Genomic DNA, 16,067 nt, shown 5'->3' on the forward strand with positions numbered 1-16,067 from the left:
AAATTTTCAGTGAACATCAAGAAAGGATAGAGGAGCAGCTATACGAAAAATCAGCCTTCTAGCTCTAGAAATGTTGAGTGCAGAGCAGAAAGACTACCTGGGGGGTGGCACCCCCCCCCCCATGTGCGGGCGAGGGTTAAAAGACCTTGAGTTGAAATTCAACACGTGACGCAACAGCCGTGTGCTATAAGCTACAATGCCTAGTTTTGGGACGCCAGCGCCGCGGTTTTTCACAAAAAAGTAAATATGAACTGGAGATTTAAGCCCTCCCACTATACTCAAGCGTGAAGGATTGACGTCTCTTTCCATAATGTTATAGGAACGGGTTGCATATTATATCCTCGTATTAAGAAAGAAATGTTCTAAGCGGTACATGTTTAAGGATTTTTTATATTCATATTTCTATAACGAGGTAAATAACGGATCGAGATAGTGCTCGCTCATAATAATATGAGGTCTCTATGTATGCCTTAGTCAACCGAAAACGAAACGAGTGAGCTGTTAGCTAATCTGAGTAAGATTTCGTCTCATTGTCATGAGGACATGCAGCTGAGTGCCTACTGCCTATGTTTGGCTTTTTCTCTGAGGTCGATGCGCTCTTGCTCCGGACAGCCTTGGCTAACGGCAACATGTATGTACAGTCCTCAGCAGACTGCGTGGTAGGTATTCTTTTTTCGACAAAACCAGTAATAACTCAAAGACTATGTTGTCAGTCGGTCGGAACTCACTGAAAACAGAGGCGCCATGCTCTACTCCTTCGATTGGGTACATCACGAAACAAAGTATATGCCCTGTGTGGCAACAAAATGCAAAAATTTGTTTTGGGGCAAGTATTAACTTTTGGGTTTTGTTGCCAAACTGGATGGAAATGAATGCGATGGTAATGCCAATCTAAGGTGCGGAGTCTCGCGCATCTTGCTGCTATGATTTCCGGGCGACCGATAGCATAGTATCCGCGTTATTCTCGGTTTTGTCGAAGAAAGAATACCTACCACGCAGTTTGCAGAGGGCTGTACATACCTACCTATATATTTGTGTCATATTCATCACGACTTCAACTACTAAAAAGCCAAAACGTATGCGCAATGTGAAATGTGCATGATGTGGGGATGCTTCTGTTGTACTTCTAAATAGATAAATACTGAACAAGCATATACGGCGCGCGTTCAACAGGCCCCGCGTGGCGCTGACGGTCGGCTCCATCCTCGTGCTGCTCATCATCGCCATCTTCATCTACTTCTGCTTCAAGAAGCGCCTCCTGGCCAAAAAGCGCGAGAACCGCATACACGGCTGGATCGTGCCCAACGGTGAGTGCTTGCGGCGTTCTTCACTTACACATCCGCTCGATCTTAAAACGTTAGTTCTATGGACGTTAGACGTGCAGATACCTAACGGCGGAGGGCGATAGACCGCACGAACACGACAGCCTTTGATTCCAAGTGGCCACAGTGCCAGTTGACGTGTATTATTTTTCGTTCTGAAGTCATCACTCATCAGCATTTTGAAAATAATAAATTTCAGGCCATATGAAGCATTACTTGAATAACGCTTTTGTAAATTATCATTTATGCATGCACAAAATAAAAATTATCCTTGGAACTGGAAACTATGTACAACCCTTTGCAAACTTCGTGGTAGGTATTCTTTTTTCGACAAAACCGAGAATAGCGCGAATACTCTGCAATCGGTCACTCGGAAATCGTAAGAGTAAGACGCGCGAGACTCCGCACCTTAGATTGGTATTATCATCGTATTCATTTTCCATCCAGTTTGGCAGCAAAACCCAAAATTTTATATTTGCCCCCAAAACAAACTTTTGCCTTTTGTTGCCACACAAGGCGCGTTAGGCGGCACGGGCGGACATCGATAGCAGCGCCTCTATCGGTCACTAGGGAAAGCTGGGCTGTAGGCGACGAAATACCGGCTGAGTTGTCACAAGTTAAATAGGTTTATAGACATCCGTCTTGTGAAAAAGTTGAACTTTTGCCTTCAATATTTTTACAGGCAATTTTAGTAGTGCCCTCACATAGATTACAAAACCGTTTAAATTATTTTATTCACTTCAAGCCTTCCCTATTGTTCTTGATGATGCGGGAACTATTTCTAATTAGTGTTTCTAGCTTAGTAAAAGAACATATTGTGCAAACGATGAAAAAAGCATAAATGGAAGATTTTAAATGCAATTTTCTGTAACAAATAATGGTAAATTCTCTACACATCAAGGAAAAGGTGCATGCTAACTGATAATTTAAAGTTCTTGGGGCCAGTTGGTTTCTTCTTTTCTTACGTCGCCCCAATGGCCGCGAATACACTTGTGATAACGCCTATCGGTATACCTACTTTGTTTAGTGATAGACCCAATCGAAGGGGTGGAGCATGGCGCTTCTATTTGCGGTGAGTTCCGACCGAATAATAACAGCCTTTTAGTTATTATCGGTTTTGTCGAAAAAAAGATACCTACCACGCAGTCTGCTGAGGGCTGTACACCATGCCACATTTAGGCGAACCGCTACCAATATACGGGCAGGTCACATCCCACTGACCGGGAGCATTACTCGGCGGTGACGCTGTCTATACATATTTGTCCTGTCCACAGGAATGTCTCGGCAGTGATGCTGTCTATGTCTGCTCCACGAATATATGTATGCACGAATGTATGAACTATGAAGGTATGAATGTCTCCTCAATGAATGTATCGATAGTGGTGCTGCCTATGTCTGTCTGCAGCACATAATGTATCGGTACTGCTGCTATCTATGTCCGCTCTGTGTACAGTTATATATCGGCAATGATGCTGCCTGTGTCTGCCGTGTCTGCAGGAATATGTCGGCAGTAAAGCTGCCTGTCTGTTCTGTAAAGAGGGAAGTACCGGCAGTGAAGTTGCCTGTCGGTTCTGTGTGCACGGTGCAGGACTGTCTCGGCAATAATGTTTATTATGTCTGCAAGACTGTCTCGGCAGTGCAGTGATGCTGTGCGTCTATCTCTGTCTGCAGGAATGTCCCGGCAGTGATGATGTGCGTCTATCTCTGTCTGCAGGAATGTCTCGGCAGTGATGCTGTGCGTCTATCTCTGTCTACAGGAATGTCCCGGCAGTGATGCTGTGCGTCTATCTCTGTCTGCAGGAATGTCCCGGCAGTGATGATGTGCGTCTATCTCTGTCTACAGGAATGTCTCGGCAGTGATGATGTGCGTCTATCTCTGTCTACAGGAATGTCCCGGCAGTGATGATGTGCGTCTATCTCTGTCTACAGGAATGTCCCGGCAGTGATGCTGTGCGTCTATCTCTGTCTACAGGAATGTCCCGGCAGTGATGCTGTGCGTCTATCTCTGTCTACAGGAATGTCCCGGCAGTGCAGTGATGCTGTGCGTCTATCTCTGTCTACAGGAATGTCCCGGCAGTGATGCTGTGCGTCTATCTCTGTCTACAGGAATGTCCCGGCAGTGCAGTGATGCTGTGCGTCTATCTCTGTCTACAGGAATGTCCCGGCAGTGATGCTGTGCGTCTATCTCTGTCTACAGGAATGTCCCGGCAGTGCAGTGATGCTGTGCGTCTATCTCTGTCTACAGGAATGTCCCGGCAGTGATGCTGTGCGTCTATCTCTGTCTACAGGAATGTCTCGGCAGTGATGATGTGCGTCTATCTCTGTCTACAGGAATGTCCCGGCACTCGGCAGTGATGCTGTGCGTCTATCTCTGTCTACAGGAATGTCCCGGCAGTGCAGTGATGCTGTGCTTCTATCTCTGTCTACAGGAATGTCTCGGCAGTGATGCTGTGCGTCTATCTCTGTCTACAGGAATGTCCCGGCAGTGATGCTGTGCGTCTATCTCTGTCTACAGGAATGTCTCGGCAGTGATGATGTGCGTCTATCTCTGTCTACAGGAATGTCCCGGCAGTGATGCTGTGCGTCTATCTCTGTCTACAGGAATGTCCCGGCAGTGATGCTGTGCGTCTATCTCTGTCTGCAGGAATGTCCCGGCAGTGATGATGTGCGTCTATCTCTGTCTGCAGGAATGTCTCGGCAGTGATGCTGTGCGTCTATCTCTGTCTACAGGAATGTCCCGGCAGTGATGCTGTGCGTCTATCTCTGTCTGCAGGAATGTCCCGGCAGTGATGATGTGCGTCTATCTCTGTCTACAGGAATGTCTCGGCAGTGATGATGTGCGTCTATCTCTGTCTACAGGAATGTCCCGGCAGTGATGATGTGCGTCTATCTCTGTCTACAGGAATGTCCCGGCAGTGATGCTGTGCGTCTATCTCTGTCTACAGGAATGTCCCGGCAGTGATGCTGTGCGTCTATCTCTGTCTACAGGAATGTCCCGGCAGTGCAGTGATGCTGTGCGTCTATCTCTGTCTACAGGAATGTCCCGGCAGTGATGCTGTGCGTCTATCTCTGTCTACAGGAATGTCCCGGCAGTGCAGTGATGCTGTGCGTCTATCTCTGTCTACAGGAATGTCCCGGCAGTGATGCTGTGCGTCTATCTCTGTCTACAGGAATGTCCCGGCAGTGCAGTGATGCTGTGCGTCTATCTCTGTCTACAGGAATGTCCCGGCAGTGATGCTGTGCGTCTATCTCTGTCTACAGGAATGTCTCGGCAGTGATGATGTGCGTCTATCTCTGTCTACAGGAATGTCCCGGCACTCGGCAGTGATGCTGTGCGTCTATCTCTGTCTACAGGAATGTCCCGGCAGTGCAGTGATGCTGTGCTTCTATCTCTGTCTACAGGAATGTCTCGGCAGTGATGCTGTGCGTCTATCTCTGTCTACAGGAATGTCCCGGCAGTGATGCTGTGCGTCTATCTCTGTCTACAGGAATGTCTCGGCAGTGATGATGTGCGTCTATCTCTGTCTACAGGAATGTCCCGGCAGTGATGCTGTGCGTCTATCTCTGTCTACAGGAATGTCCCGGCAGTGATGCTGTGCGTCTATCTCTGTCTACAGGAATGTCCCGGCAGTGCAGTGATGCTGTGCGTCTATCTCTGTCTACAGGAATGTCCCGGCAGTGATGCTGTGCGTCTATCTCTGTCTACAGGAATGTCCCGGCAGTGCAGTGATGCTGTGCGTCTATCTCTGTCTACAGGAATGTCCCGGCAGTGATGCTGTGCGTCTATCTCTGTCTACAGGAATGTCCCGGCAGGATTCGGCTATCTCTGTCTATCTCTATCTCTGTCTGCAGGAATGTCTCGGCACTCGGCAGTGATGCTGTGCGTCTGTCTCTGTCTACAGGAATGTCCCGGCAGGATTCGGCCATGGTGGTGGGCGTGCCCGGCGCCCAAGGTGACCTGATCACACCGTACCAGCAGGCCACAGGTGAGACGACTACACGACACTCAGCACCGCGCCCGGTGGTAACCCCTGCATCTGCTGCTTATGTAGAAATGCGCGTGCAATTGGTCTGGGTGTACTTGTTCCATGGGACGTTCCCAAAATGGTGATTCATTGATTCCAAATATAGCTGTAAGGCAACCAATGGTTTTTGTTGTCTATGAGTGCCTTGACCATTAACCCGTGACCCGTTGGGGGGGGGGGATGGGGGCAAAAGCCCCCGCCGTGGTTTTTCGCAGATAACTCACAAACGGCCGCCAATTTCGACTTAAAACTGTCAGTGCCTCTCCGGGCATCAATTCTACACCACTCCTGAAAAAATAAGGTCCAAGGTCATCTAAGGTCACGAGCTATAGAGGTAAAACTGAGGTCATGTTCATTTTTCGTCAAAAAGTCATTCACGAAGAAAAATCGCAGAAAATCAGAGCTTCAGAGACTTAAAAATCGGACTGTAGGTATAAAAAGCAAAGCATGGTAAACAACATGGCTGTCTCGAAATTTTCCAAATACAAAAATATCAAGATCTAGGGATTTTTAGATAATAATTTAGATTTCTTGAAATGATTTTAAAATTTGGGGAAATTTTCGAAAATATCGAAACGTCATGTCAGAGAACCCCTTAGAGAGAGAGAGAGAGAGAGAGAGAGAGAGAGAGAGAGAGAGAGAGAGAGAGAGAGAGAGAGAGAGAGAGAGAGAGAGAGAGAGAGAGAGAGAGAGAGAGAGAGAGAGAGAACTGTATTTACGGACTCATGGTCCAATTGTAAATGAGACAGAACCACTTTACACTGCCAACAGTGCCCGATTCCACACAGCCCTATATCTAGAGCGTATGCTCACATCACTGTTCACAAGAGCGCTCAAAACAGTGTTTTTGGTCAAACCGAGCCTTCGGAGAAATATCCATGATGACTTTCTGAACATAACATCAAAGCTATCAATGCCTTCGCGAACATGCATTGCAGAAGCACTACAGAATCTCTCGTAGCCAAAAAACATTCGAGCAGCATTATTCAGGCAAACCTTAAACTTGTTGATAACAGACACATTGAACACGTGCCAAAGGTGAAGGCAATATACAGTGGCACAATAGGACATATACAGAAACTTCTTTACCTGATACGAGCACATCGAGAATTTCCGAATCAGCGAGTTCGTTCGACAGCACAGTAAACGATATTGCTGCTGGATTTCCAAATTGTCAGTTGAGTCTTCAGAAATATTAAAACCTAAATATTTATAGCTATTCACATATTTCAGAGTTTCACCGCAAAGAGTAAGCTGTGGCAAACACATATTCTTGAACATTTTTGGGCGCAAGCACATACACACAGTCTTTTTCGTATTATAAACAATGTCATGTTCATTCGCATATTTTTCACATGTGTTTAGTAGGACCTGAAGGCCAAACGGCGTGGGTGACAAAAGAATCATATCATCAGCATATGCTATGTGGTTCATACTACCTAGGTAGCGACAGCCAACACCAGTGTTATCAAGGCTCACAGACAAAGAATCAACATACAGATTAAACAAAAATGGTGAAAGAATGCCCCCCTGTCTGACCCCATTGCAAACAGTGAAGCCACTTGTAACGTACTGTCCCCATTGCGTATGAAATGATTGTGTACCATACCATTCCACGAGAAGATTTACAAGGTGAGCATCCATTCCCCTACGCAAAAGCTTGTCAAACAATTTCCAATGATTAACTCGATCAAACGCCTTTTTAGCATCAAGGAAGCACAAGAACACTGGGCTATTGTTTCGCAAGTAGTACTCAGATAATTCCTTTACAGCATATATGGCCATGTTAGTAGAGTGTGACGGCTTAAAACCAAACTGATGGTCACTGGTACAAAAGACGTCACGGCTACGATTTAAAACGATTGACTCCAGCACTTTGGAGCTGACACTCGCTAAGGCAATCGGCCGGTAATTATCCTTATCAGAAATATTCCCAGTTTTGTCCTTCACTATGGGAACAATCACAACTTTGGTCAAACTTTTGGGCAGGTAGCCATGTTTTAACATCATGGTGAAACACAAGGACAAGTGGGTGAGACACATATGACCAGCATGCTTAAAGTGCTCTGCACTTAAGCCATCATGACCACTGCTCCGTCCTGACGCCAGGTCTCGCAAAGAGTTAGACACTTCCTGCACAGAAATGTTATGCACAACACCCATGTTCTCTCTCACTCGATGAAGTACAGATTCCTTTAACGTATCATCACAAACTGAATTCAGTATACCAGAAAAATGGTCTTTCCACATGTGTGCAATGTCTTTCGTCCCGCTCACAGCATTCACTGTTGTAGCAAGAGGAGGGGAGCTATTCAGATTTCTGACCTCCTTCCAAAAGGAAGCGGGATCACGTGGGTACCTTGCGAGCTTATCAGCTAAGTTCCTAGCCCGAAGATCCTTATCATTGCGAATGCACCATCGCAGGGAGTATTTGAAACGAGCCTTTGCTAAACGCAGCTGATCATAGATGTAGCCGGTCTTGGGCTTTCCGACAATAGCCCACAGACAATATATGTCACCAAGCGTCGAGTGAGCCTTCTGTACAAACTCACTCCAGCCCGGCACCGGCTTATGTCCGCCGCGCACCTCTCTAGCTATACTGTGGCGAGATGATTCATGCAAGCAAGATATTATTTCACTATAATATCTATCAATATCTGAACAGTGATCAACACAGTGCGTATCGTTACAATTTAGAACATTAAGAGGAGCATTTATCTCGTTTAGCCTTTCATTCACACCCGCAGTGTACAGTTCAAGGCGTGCACGATCGACCGTTGACCAGTCAACCACCCATTTGAAATCCTCTCTGTCTAGGGCATCTGGCGATACTGAAACCCCACTGGGGATCCTGAGCTCAGCAGTCATAGGGAAATGGTCAGAGCTAGAAATAGAGTAGCGAATATCGATTGCCTGAATTAGCCCATACGCACCTTTCGTGCACACAATATGATCCAACCAAGACTCTGTACCATGAGCGTCATTTACATGAGTCACAGATCCCCTTCCCAGGAACACTGGATCAGCAACAATAAGGTCAGACTCCTGGCAAAATGAATCTAGTTCTTTACCAAAAGAGGTCTGCCTCTCTATATCAGCATTGAAGTCACCGAAGACGAAAACGTAGGGCGAATCAAACTCATCAATAATTGACCTAATTTTACCGAGAGAAAATACAAACTCATCAAAATTATGAGTTGCGTTATGAGGCAAATACACTCCCAATAACAGCATTTTGATACCATTAAAACAACATTCCAGTCCAATTATTCTCCGATCATCAAAACTGATGGGTTTCACCTGAGATGTTAAGTCCTTTCTCCACATAACTGCTACACCACCGTACGGGCGTCCTAGCACAATACCATCGGATACATCAATGGATGAAGTTCCAAATGTCATGAAATCTTTGTGCAAGGTATTAAGGCTGGGAAGATCAAAAGGATAGAGCCAGTGCTCCTGCAGCAAAACTATATCTGAAACATCGCAAAGCAATTTGATTCCTCCAATGTTACGTTTAGAAGACTGGCAGTTATATGAACTTATCCGCATCTGATTGTAAAATATGTGGGACAGTACAGCATGAACCAGACAGATGGAGAGGACGCCAGAATAACAAGTCATCGAGAAGATACAGGTCTACGGGGCTCCGATGAATCGGGATCAGATCTTTTCACGAAATAACGGCGCACGAGAAGGCCCTGTGCCCATATCTCTGGCTCCAGGACGTCATCCACTGACGGATCGGTCACATCGAGACGATAGGATTCATAAGAGTCATACCTAGTCTCCAGTTTGGTTGCCACCACTTCTGACGCTCCTACCTGCTCCTTGGCACTACATGCACCTTAGGTACTACATGCCAAAAATTAACTAATATCTCTAAAACTGCGAAAGATATAGCCATTTGAATGACTGAAAAAGTAGCGATTGTTCTCATGACGTCACAATACTTTCAGTATTTGGCTTGAAATCAGCCAGAAATAATATTTGTTATAGGTACCTATTAACCCTCGCCCGCACATGGGGGGGGGGGGGTGGTTGCCACCCCCCCCAGGTAGTCTTTCTGCTCTGCACTCAACATTTTTTGAGCTAGAAGGCTGATTTTTCGTATAGTTGCTCCTCTATCCTTTCTTGATGTCCACTGAAAATTTCAAGTTTCCGTGATTTTTGGTTTCGGAGATATGACCTTGTTTTTCAGGTCATGTCATGACCCAAATGGCCAATTCTCAACATCTTGCGTTTGCCATGGGCCTTATGAGCTTTTGACAGCCTGATTTCGGCCTTTTTTGCCAGTCTTACCTCCTACCTATCATGGAACATGTTGTTCGACGATGTACAGGGGTCAAGGTCAGGGTCAAGGTCAACCTAGGTCACCTAAGATAATTGCGTTTTAGGCAAGCTGAATTTACTTTTTTTGAAGTTTTTTGACTGCATTTTTGGTAAAAGCTTCTCAGATCATGATTTCATGTAATATGGACCCAAAAACAATCGGAACACACATCAGTATTACACACAGACACACACAGACATACAAACACATATAATTGACCTTGACTAACTTGACCTGAAATGACCTCAGCAGCAAAATTCTGGTCGGGTAGTGTGACAAAGAGGTTCTAGCTGGCTTGGCACCAGAAAACAGCATCGTCATCGGTATTTGATAAGCAGCACACTTGATATCCAACGGTGACCCAAAACAGCAACATTTTTTAGTTTGACCTGACCTGGAAGGTCAATGACTGACCTGAGAAGGTAAAACTGGGTATCATTGGATTCGTCTCTTCCCAAAGAATCTTTTTGGTCTTTACTGCTAAGCTCTATCTCCAACAGGAACAAAATGGCGCGGGGGGGGTGGCAACCACCCCCCCCCCATGTGCGTTCTAGGATGGGAAAATGGCATGTGCGGGCGAGGGTTAACCTCTTCCTAACTGAATATGATCTTTTATACGTGATTAAAGTCACTTTTACGTAAGTAAACAATTATTTTTCGTTGAAAATCGGTATATTTTGACCTTTTTGACATTCCTGTGACGTCATAGGTCCAAGAAATATGGTCCAGGATGTTTCTGTGGCTGCATACATACCTACGACATGTCTTCACAAAGACTCTAATATTTACAATTTAACCCTATTCCTGGCGGGGGGGGGGGGCCCCTGAGGTTTTTTGGTTATATCTCCCAAACGCTTTGAGCTAGGAAGCTCAAATTTTCTGACTTTTTCTAAAAGGCTTTTACGCAACATTTCTGAAAATTTTGAGTTGATCTGACCTCAGGTCAGGTCACCAGAGGCGGTTTGGTGACCCTACCTCAGAAAAGTTTGCAATCACGCCAGAGCTAGAGTTTTTGACCATTCAATTTCTTCTCTTCAGGCTTTAGTTAGGGTACCAGTATGTGCAATTTGTATATCTCAGAATTTTCATATCTGTGACCTGAGGTCAGGCCAGACTCGTGACCTTTACATTGCAAGCCTATGGGGAAATATTGAAACGCCTCCTGCTTCGTGTAAACGAGTCAAAACCACCCAGTTCTTTCAGTATTATGGAAGATTATCTCATCGGTGATGATCCTGGTGCCGCTAATTGACAGGGGCACCGGCAAAGGTCATCTGAGGTCATGTGACGTCATAAATCGTTTTTCTGTCAATAAATCACGACAAGATGGTGCTAAAGACTTGTAAAGTGGTACCAAACTGCTCGCCTGATCAAGGCGCGTCGTTTGGTATGCAGCATGACCATATACCCCACAACCTCATTGATGAATGACCTGACCTTGACCTCAGGTCAAATTTTAAATTGACATACTTATTTCGCATCCCCTCGGTTTTATGTCTCTATGTTTCTTAGTTTAAAAGTTATATAGGTAACTAATTCCAAAACATTTTATCGTTGATGACCTCTGGTGACCTCAATATTGACCTGACCTGAAAATGTTTTATGTAAAAGTTGTAGATCTTTAAACGACCTATCAAACGCCGTTCGCCGTTTGTCGCTGCGATGTGTAGTTTTTGAGATCTGAAGGGGGGCCGAATCGGCCCCCCCCCGCCAGTTTCTTGTCCCGGCGGAGCCCGCCAGGAATAGGGTTAATGCCTTTCCTTGCGATTCACGTGATTTCTGATTCCTCGATTCCCTTGTTGTGACGTCGCAGGTCATCATCCATTCAGGTGACTATCCACATGCCAGATCTATCATGTGCATCATATCCAGACTCATGTTGGAAACCTAGATTTCTTTTTTATGACCGACTTCTCCTCATTGTAAATTGGACTGACATGACCTTGTTTGACCTCCCTGTGACGTCACAGGTCAAATATCAAGATCATTGCTATCCTTTCTTATGCAATATGCATCTCGATGAGCTCTATCGAATTCCGTTTGAGTTTTTCCGATCCGGCTATTGGATCCGGAGATATGAAGCTCTTAGCTACCCCCCTCCCCTCCCCCCAACAGGACGTGGAACCTGCCAGACCTCAACGGGGCGCGGGTTAATTTTTTGTACCTACATGTTTGCTACTTAGTGTGCATTAGCGTGATTTCATCTCGGCTGCAAAGTAAAATGTTCATGATTCTATTAGCGTTACCATCCAAAATCAAATTGTTCATCTACCTCTGATGAAAATATTTTTTTTGTGACTGTTAGTTTTATTTCCTTTCAAACAGGGTTAATGGTTATGCGTGTTTATTTTGCACTTGATGATTTGGCTCCGGTTAATTGTGTGTTTTCTGCACCTGATTGGCATGGCGGGTCCACTGTCGTTAGCTCGCGGGTTTAGTGTGTGCGTGTGCCGCAGTTCCGCAGGGAGGTCAGTACGGCGCGCCGCTCGGGCCCGGGTCGGCCAGCTACCCGCCGCTGGAGGTGGTCGGCCCCGCCGGTCCCGGCACCATCGGTACGACTGTCGACCGGCGACGGCGCTCGCCGTCCGCCCGGCTACCCGACCCCCCCCCCCCGCCGACATCACAGCCAGCCGACCCCCCCCCCCCCTCCCGACAGCAGACACACGCACACGGCGCCGGAGGCTGGCGTCCAACTATCCACTGCTCAATGCTAATCGTTTGTAAGCTGTATAATCAATTATCAATGATGTGCGATAAAACAAGACATGCAAGATTATAACTAAAACATTTTGCAAGCACTTGCTTGCCCATATAAATCGGTAGATGGCCGTCGTGTCTAAATCTCTAAATGCATGCTGCGCAGCACTGCATCATCTATACCTACCAGATAGGTAACTGCACTATTTCATCGAGCTCCGCCGCACACAGGAAGGAGGCAGGCAGACACCTGTAGGTAACTGATGAAAGCCACGCCACAACACACTGTTCGGCAGGATGAAAGGCATAGTTTGGCTAACTTGGCATAGCTTGCAGACATTCAGTTTGAATCGTGTGTAGAATCTTCGACCCCAGGTCACCTAAGGTCTGGTCACCATTAAGTTAGATAATCATGCCTCTCGTGAATAATGATATATGTTCAATCATTTCGCAACAGGAACCTTTAATTGTGCGCGTGCGGCCCACCGTTTTCCAACTACATATACTAGCGCGACGAAGAATGTGGGTCTCTAGCAACCACCCCTAGCAAGTCGCCGGTTAGTTACAACTTAGTTAATAAGGTGCCGATCTATTTCTATAGAAATACATGTGGATCGTGAAATGTATACATTACACGATCCACATGGCACATGTGTACATACTAACTACATACAACAGTCTGAAATGTGAGGAATGGAAAATCCTTGATTGACACACACTAACTACATACAGCAGTCTGAAATGTGAAGAATGAAAAATCCTTGATTGACACACATTATTGGCGTGGAGCAGTCAACTCAACTATCGCCCCACCCAGTGGGATGACCCAAGCATGGTGGCATATCTACCTTATGACGAGCAGTGGCAAATGCATCAGTGAACGAGCTAGGGAATTGCATGCAAGCATTAGTGAACTTTAAGATCATTAACAATACAAATAATCGAGTTAAGAGTTTTGTTTTACCTATCACAGGGAGGTAGGTATGTATGAATGAGTAGCAATATTGACATATGCTCCCACTGGCACAGCTCGCCAGTGCAGTGGATGCGGGCATGGGCACTGAGCAGTGTCGGAATATACGCTGGCAGGTCAACGCACTGGCGGCTGACAGCCAACGACCTCTCACAGGCCCAACGTAGCCAACCATGCTCTGCATGTGCATGAGCACGGCTTTGCTACCCAAGGCATGCCGTTCAACAGTGCACCCTCGATAGTGACCTGTTATGACCTCGGTCGACGATGTCATCAGCTTTCCGGTGGTCGTCGGATGTATGGCAGCCTGCGGCGATCTGGGCTCGTATTTGACCTTCTCTGAGCTTTATGTCACCACAACAATCACATAAAATAACTTCACTTTTGGATTACCTGGTTATATCTCTGTCAGCCTGTGTTCATTTATGCAGTCACGAGACCTCTACCGAGATATGTTCAGTCTGGTGACCTCTGGTGAACTGTTCTTTACATGCTGACCTCCGCTGACCTGTGCCCCACCCGGTGACCCCTACTTACATCTGGATAAGTTATGATCCTGGTGACAGCTGGATAACTTGTGCTCCCTCTGGCGACCTTTTTAGATCTGTGTTTCGTCTGGTGACCTCTGGTGACCTGAACCCATCAGGGGCCTTGTTTCACGGCACGCCGCTACGATGCGCTATAGTAATGGTGCGGCGTTTGAGACGAATTCGCCTCGACGCTTCAGCATTGCGAGCGTCCGAGTTTGTTGATGTTTTCATAGAAACCTAATACACCGATGCGCGTAGCGCGCTGTAGCGTCGTGCCGTGAAACAGGGCCTTGGCCCTTGGTGGCCTCTGGTGACCTGTGCTACCCTGGTTATCTCTGTGACCTGTTCTCGGCGCCGTTTCAGGTGTGTACACACTGCCTGCCAGTAACCATCCGGTGCAATACATCGGCGGCTCGCAGTGTCCCCTGCGCGAGTACGGGCCGCTGCAGCCGGCCTATCCGGGACGCCCCCTGCCGGGCGTCACAGAGGTCAGGTGATCACGTGACTCAGCCGCCGGCGCGCGGTCACCGATCACGTGACCGGCGGCGGTGGCGGCGCGCGGGCCACGTCGCCGGAACTGGCTGCCTTTGAGTGCCTTATCGCGCTGGCGTGGGAGCTAGACAACGCGGTACCTTCAGCTGTTGGATTGCTGCTCGACGGCTGCTGCACGGCTGTTGGATTGCTGCTGGACGGCTACTGCACGGCTGTTGGATTGCTGCTGCACGGCTGATGGACGGCTGATGGACGGTGTTAAACAGCTGACGGACGCCGTTATACGGCTGAAGGTCAGCGTTATACGGCTCAAGGTCAGCGTTATACGGCTGACAGACGGCGTTATACAGCTGAAGGTCAGCGTTATATAGCTGACGGACGGCGTTATACGACTGATGGGAGGCGTTATACGATGTACGGCTGACGAACGGCGTTATACAGCTGAAGGTCAGCGTTATACGGCTGATGGGCGGTGTTATGTACGGCTGACGGACGGCATTATACAGCTGAAGGTCAGCGTTATACGGCTGATGGTCGGCGTCAGCAGGCTAAAGGTAGCTTTGGGCGGCAGCTGAACGATTTTTGGACACTGTTTGAGACTGTTGGACAGCTTTGGGCGGCAGCCGGCCCCACTGGTGGCCCAATGCCCCCTGTTCGCGGCCTGCCTAGCTGACATCGGCCATCAGAAGTTGCTACAAAGCTGCATGGCTGTCGAGATCAGCCACCAGGCTGAGGCTGACCAGCGGAGCGCTGTGCTTGCACGTCGCGTGATATTACCCCATGTTAGGGTCGTTGTTGCAGACATACCTATATACAGGTCACATTTTCACAGGAACTGCCAAAGCGCCGTGGTAGTTTAAGTTTGAAATAGCGAAGACATCTGTAAGTAAATAAAACGCAAGGCTCATAGTCGTAGCCAGTAGGCATCAAGTGAGATAATGGATCAGTACCTATTGCTAACCTCTGTTGTGGACATCAATATCGCATATTCGTGAGTGCGGGAATATCAGACACTTACAATGCGTGTCATTGCTACATGATAGCAGACCGTGCAGCAGAACAACGTGGCAGAACAATGCAAGAACAATGTGTCCGCCATACCTTTACCATCCCGGACACACCGTCCGACATACAGGTGTGTACAAACCATTCGTTAGCGCCACTATGCATTTTCAGACTGAGGTGGCAATTATGACTATGTCATGCTATGTCAATTAATATATCCGACGATTCTGTCACCCATTCAGACACCTGTCCTAGAATTACCAGCTCTTAACGACAATGGATGATACAACTAGCTTCATTGTTTATAGGGATGTTGATGTAAAGTGCGTCTATACCTAAGTAATGCATACTGAATACCTAATATCTAGTCCCAGTGCAGTATCAGCTCTGCATTCTGCATGGGAGCAAACGTGTAGTGAACACAAAACTGTGATGTTAAGTGCTCTTCAATATCTAAATATATTCCTATTTGTTGTTGCTTGCATTTTATATCTTTATTACATGACCAGAGATATCGCTACGGAATTTGTGTGTGCGTGTGTGTGTGTCTAACCTTAACCCTGGTGGGATAGGAGTTTTTGGCCGCACTCCCAGTTTATTGAGCGTATAATGAAAATCACTGCGCGCAGTGCCTCAAGATTTGGTATGGTTTATACTACGTAATAATTGCATCGTGTGTGAGAATTTAGC

At 46.9% G+C, this 16,067-nt stretch overlaps 1 long non-coding RNA gene across 1 annotated transcript; it reads left to right on the forward strand.

The window, feature by feature from the left end:
• Positions 1-1,173: 1,173 nt before the first annotated feature.
• Positions 1,174-15,861, forward strand: LOC122384931. Its single transcript, XR_006257122.1, has 3 exons — positions 1,174-1,307; positions 5,225-5,308; positions 14,244-15,861. It is a non-coding gene; the product is annotated as an uncharacterized LOC122384931 (long non-coding RNA).
• The last annotated feature ends 206 nt before the right edge of the window (positions 15,862-16,067 follow it).

This window comes from Amphibalanus amphitrite, unplaced genomic scaffold (genome assembly GCF_019059575.1).
Source record: "Amphibalanus amphitrite isolate SeventyFive unplaced genomic scaffold, NRLGWU_Aamphi_draft 000203F_arrow, whole genome shotgun sequence".
In the NCBI taxonomy this organism is placed as follows: domain Eukaryota; kingdom Metazoa; phylum Arthropoda; class Thecostraca; order Balanomorpha; family Balanidae; genus Amphibalanus; species Amphibalanus amphitrite.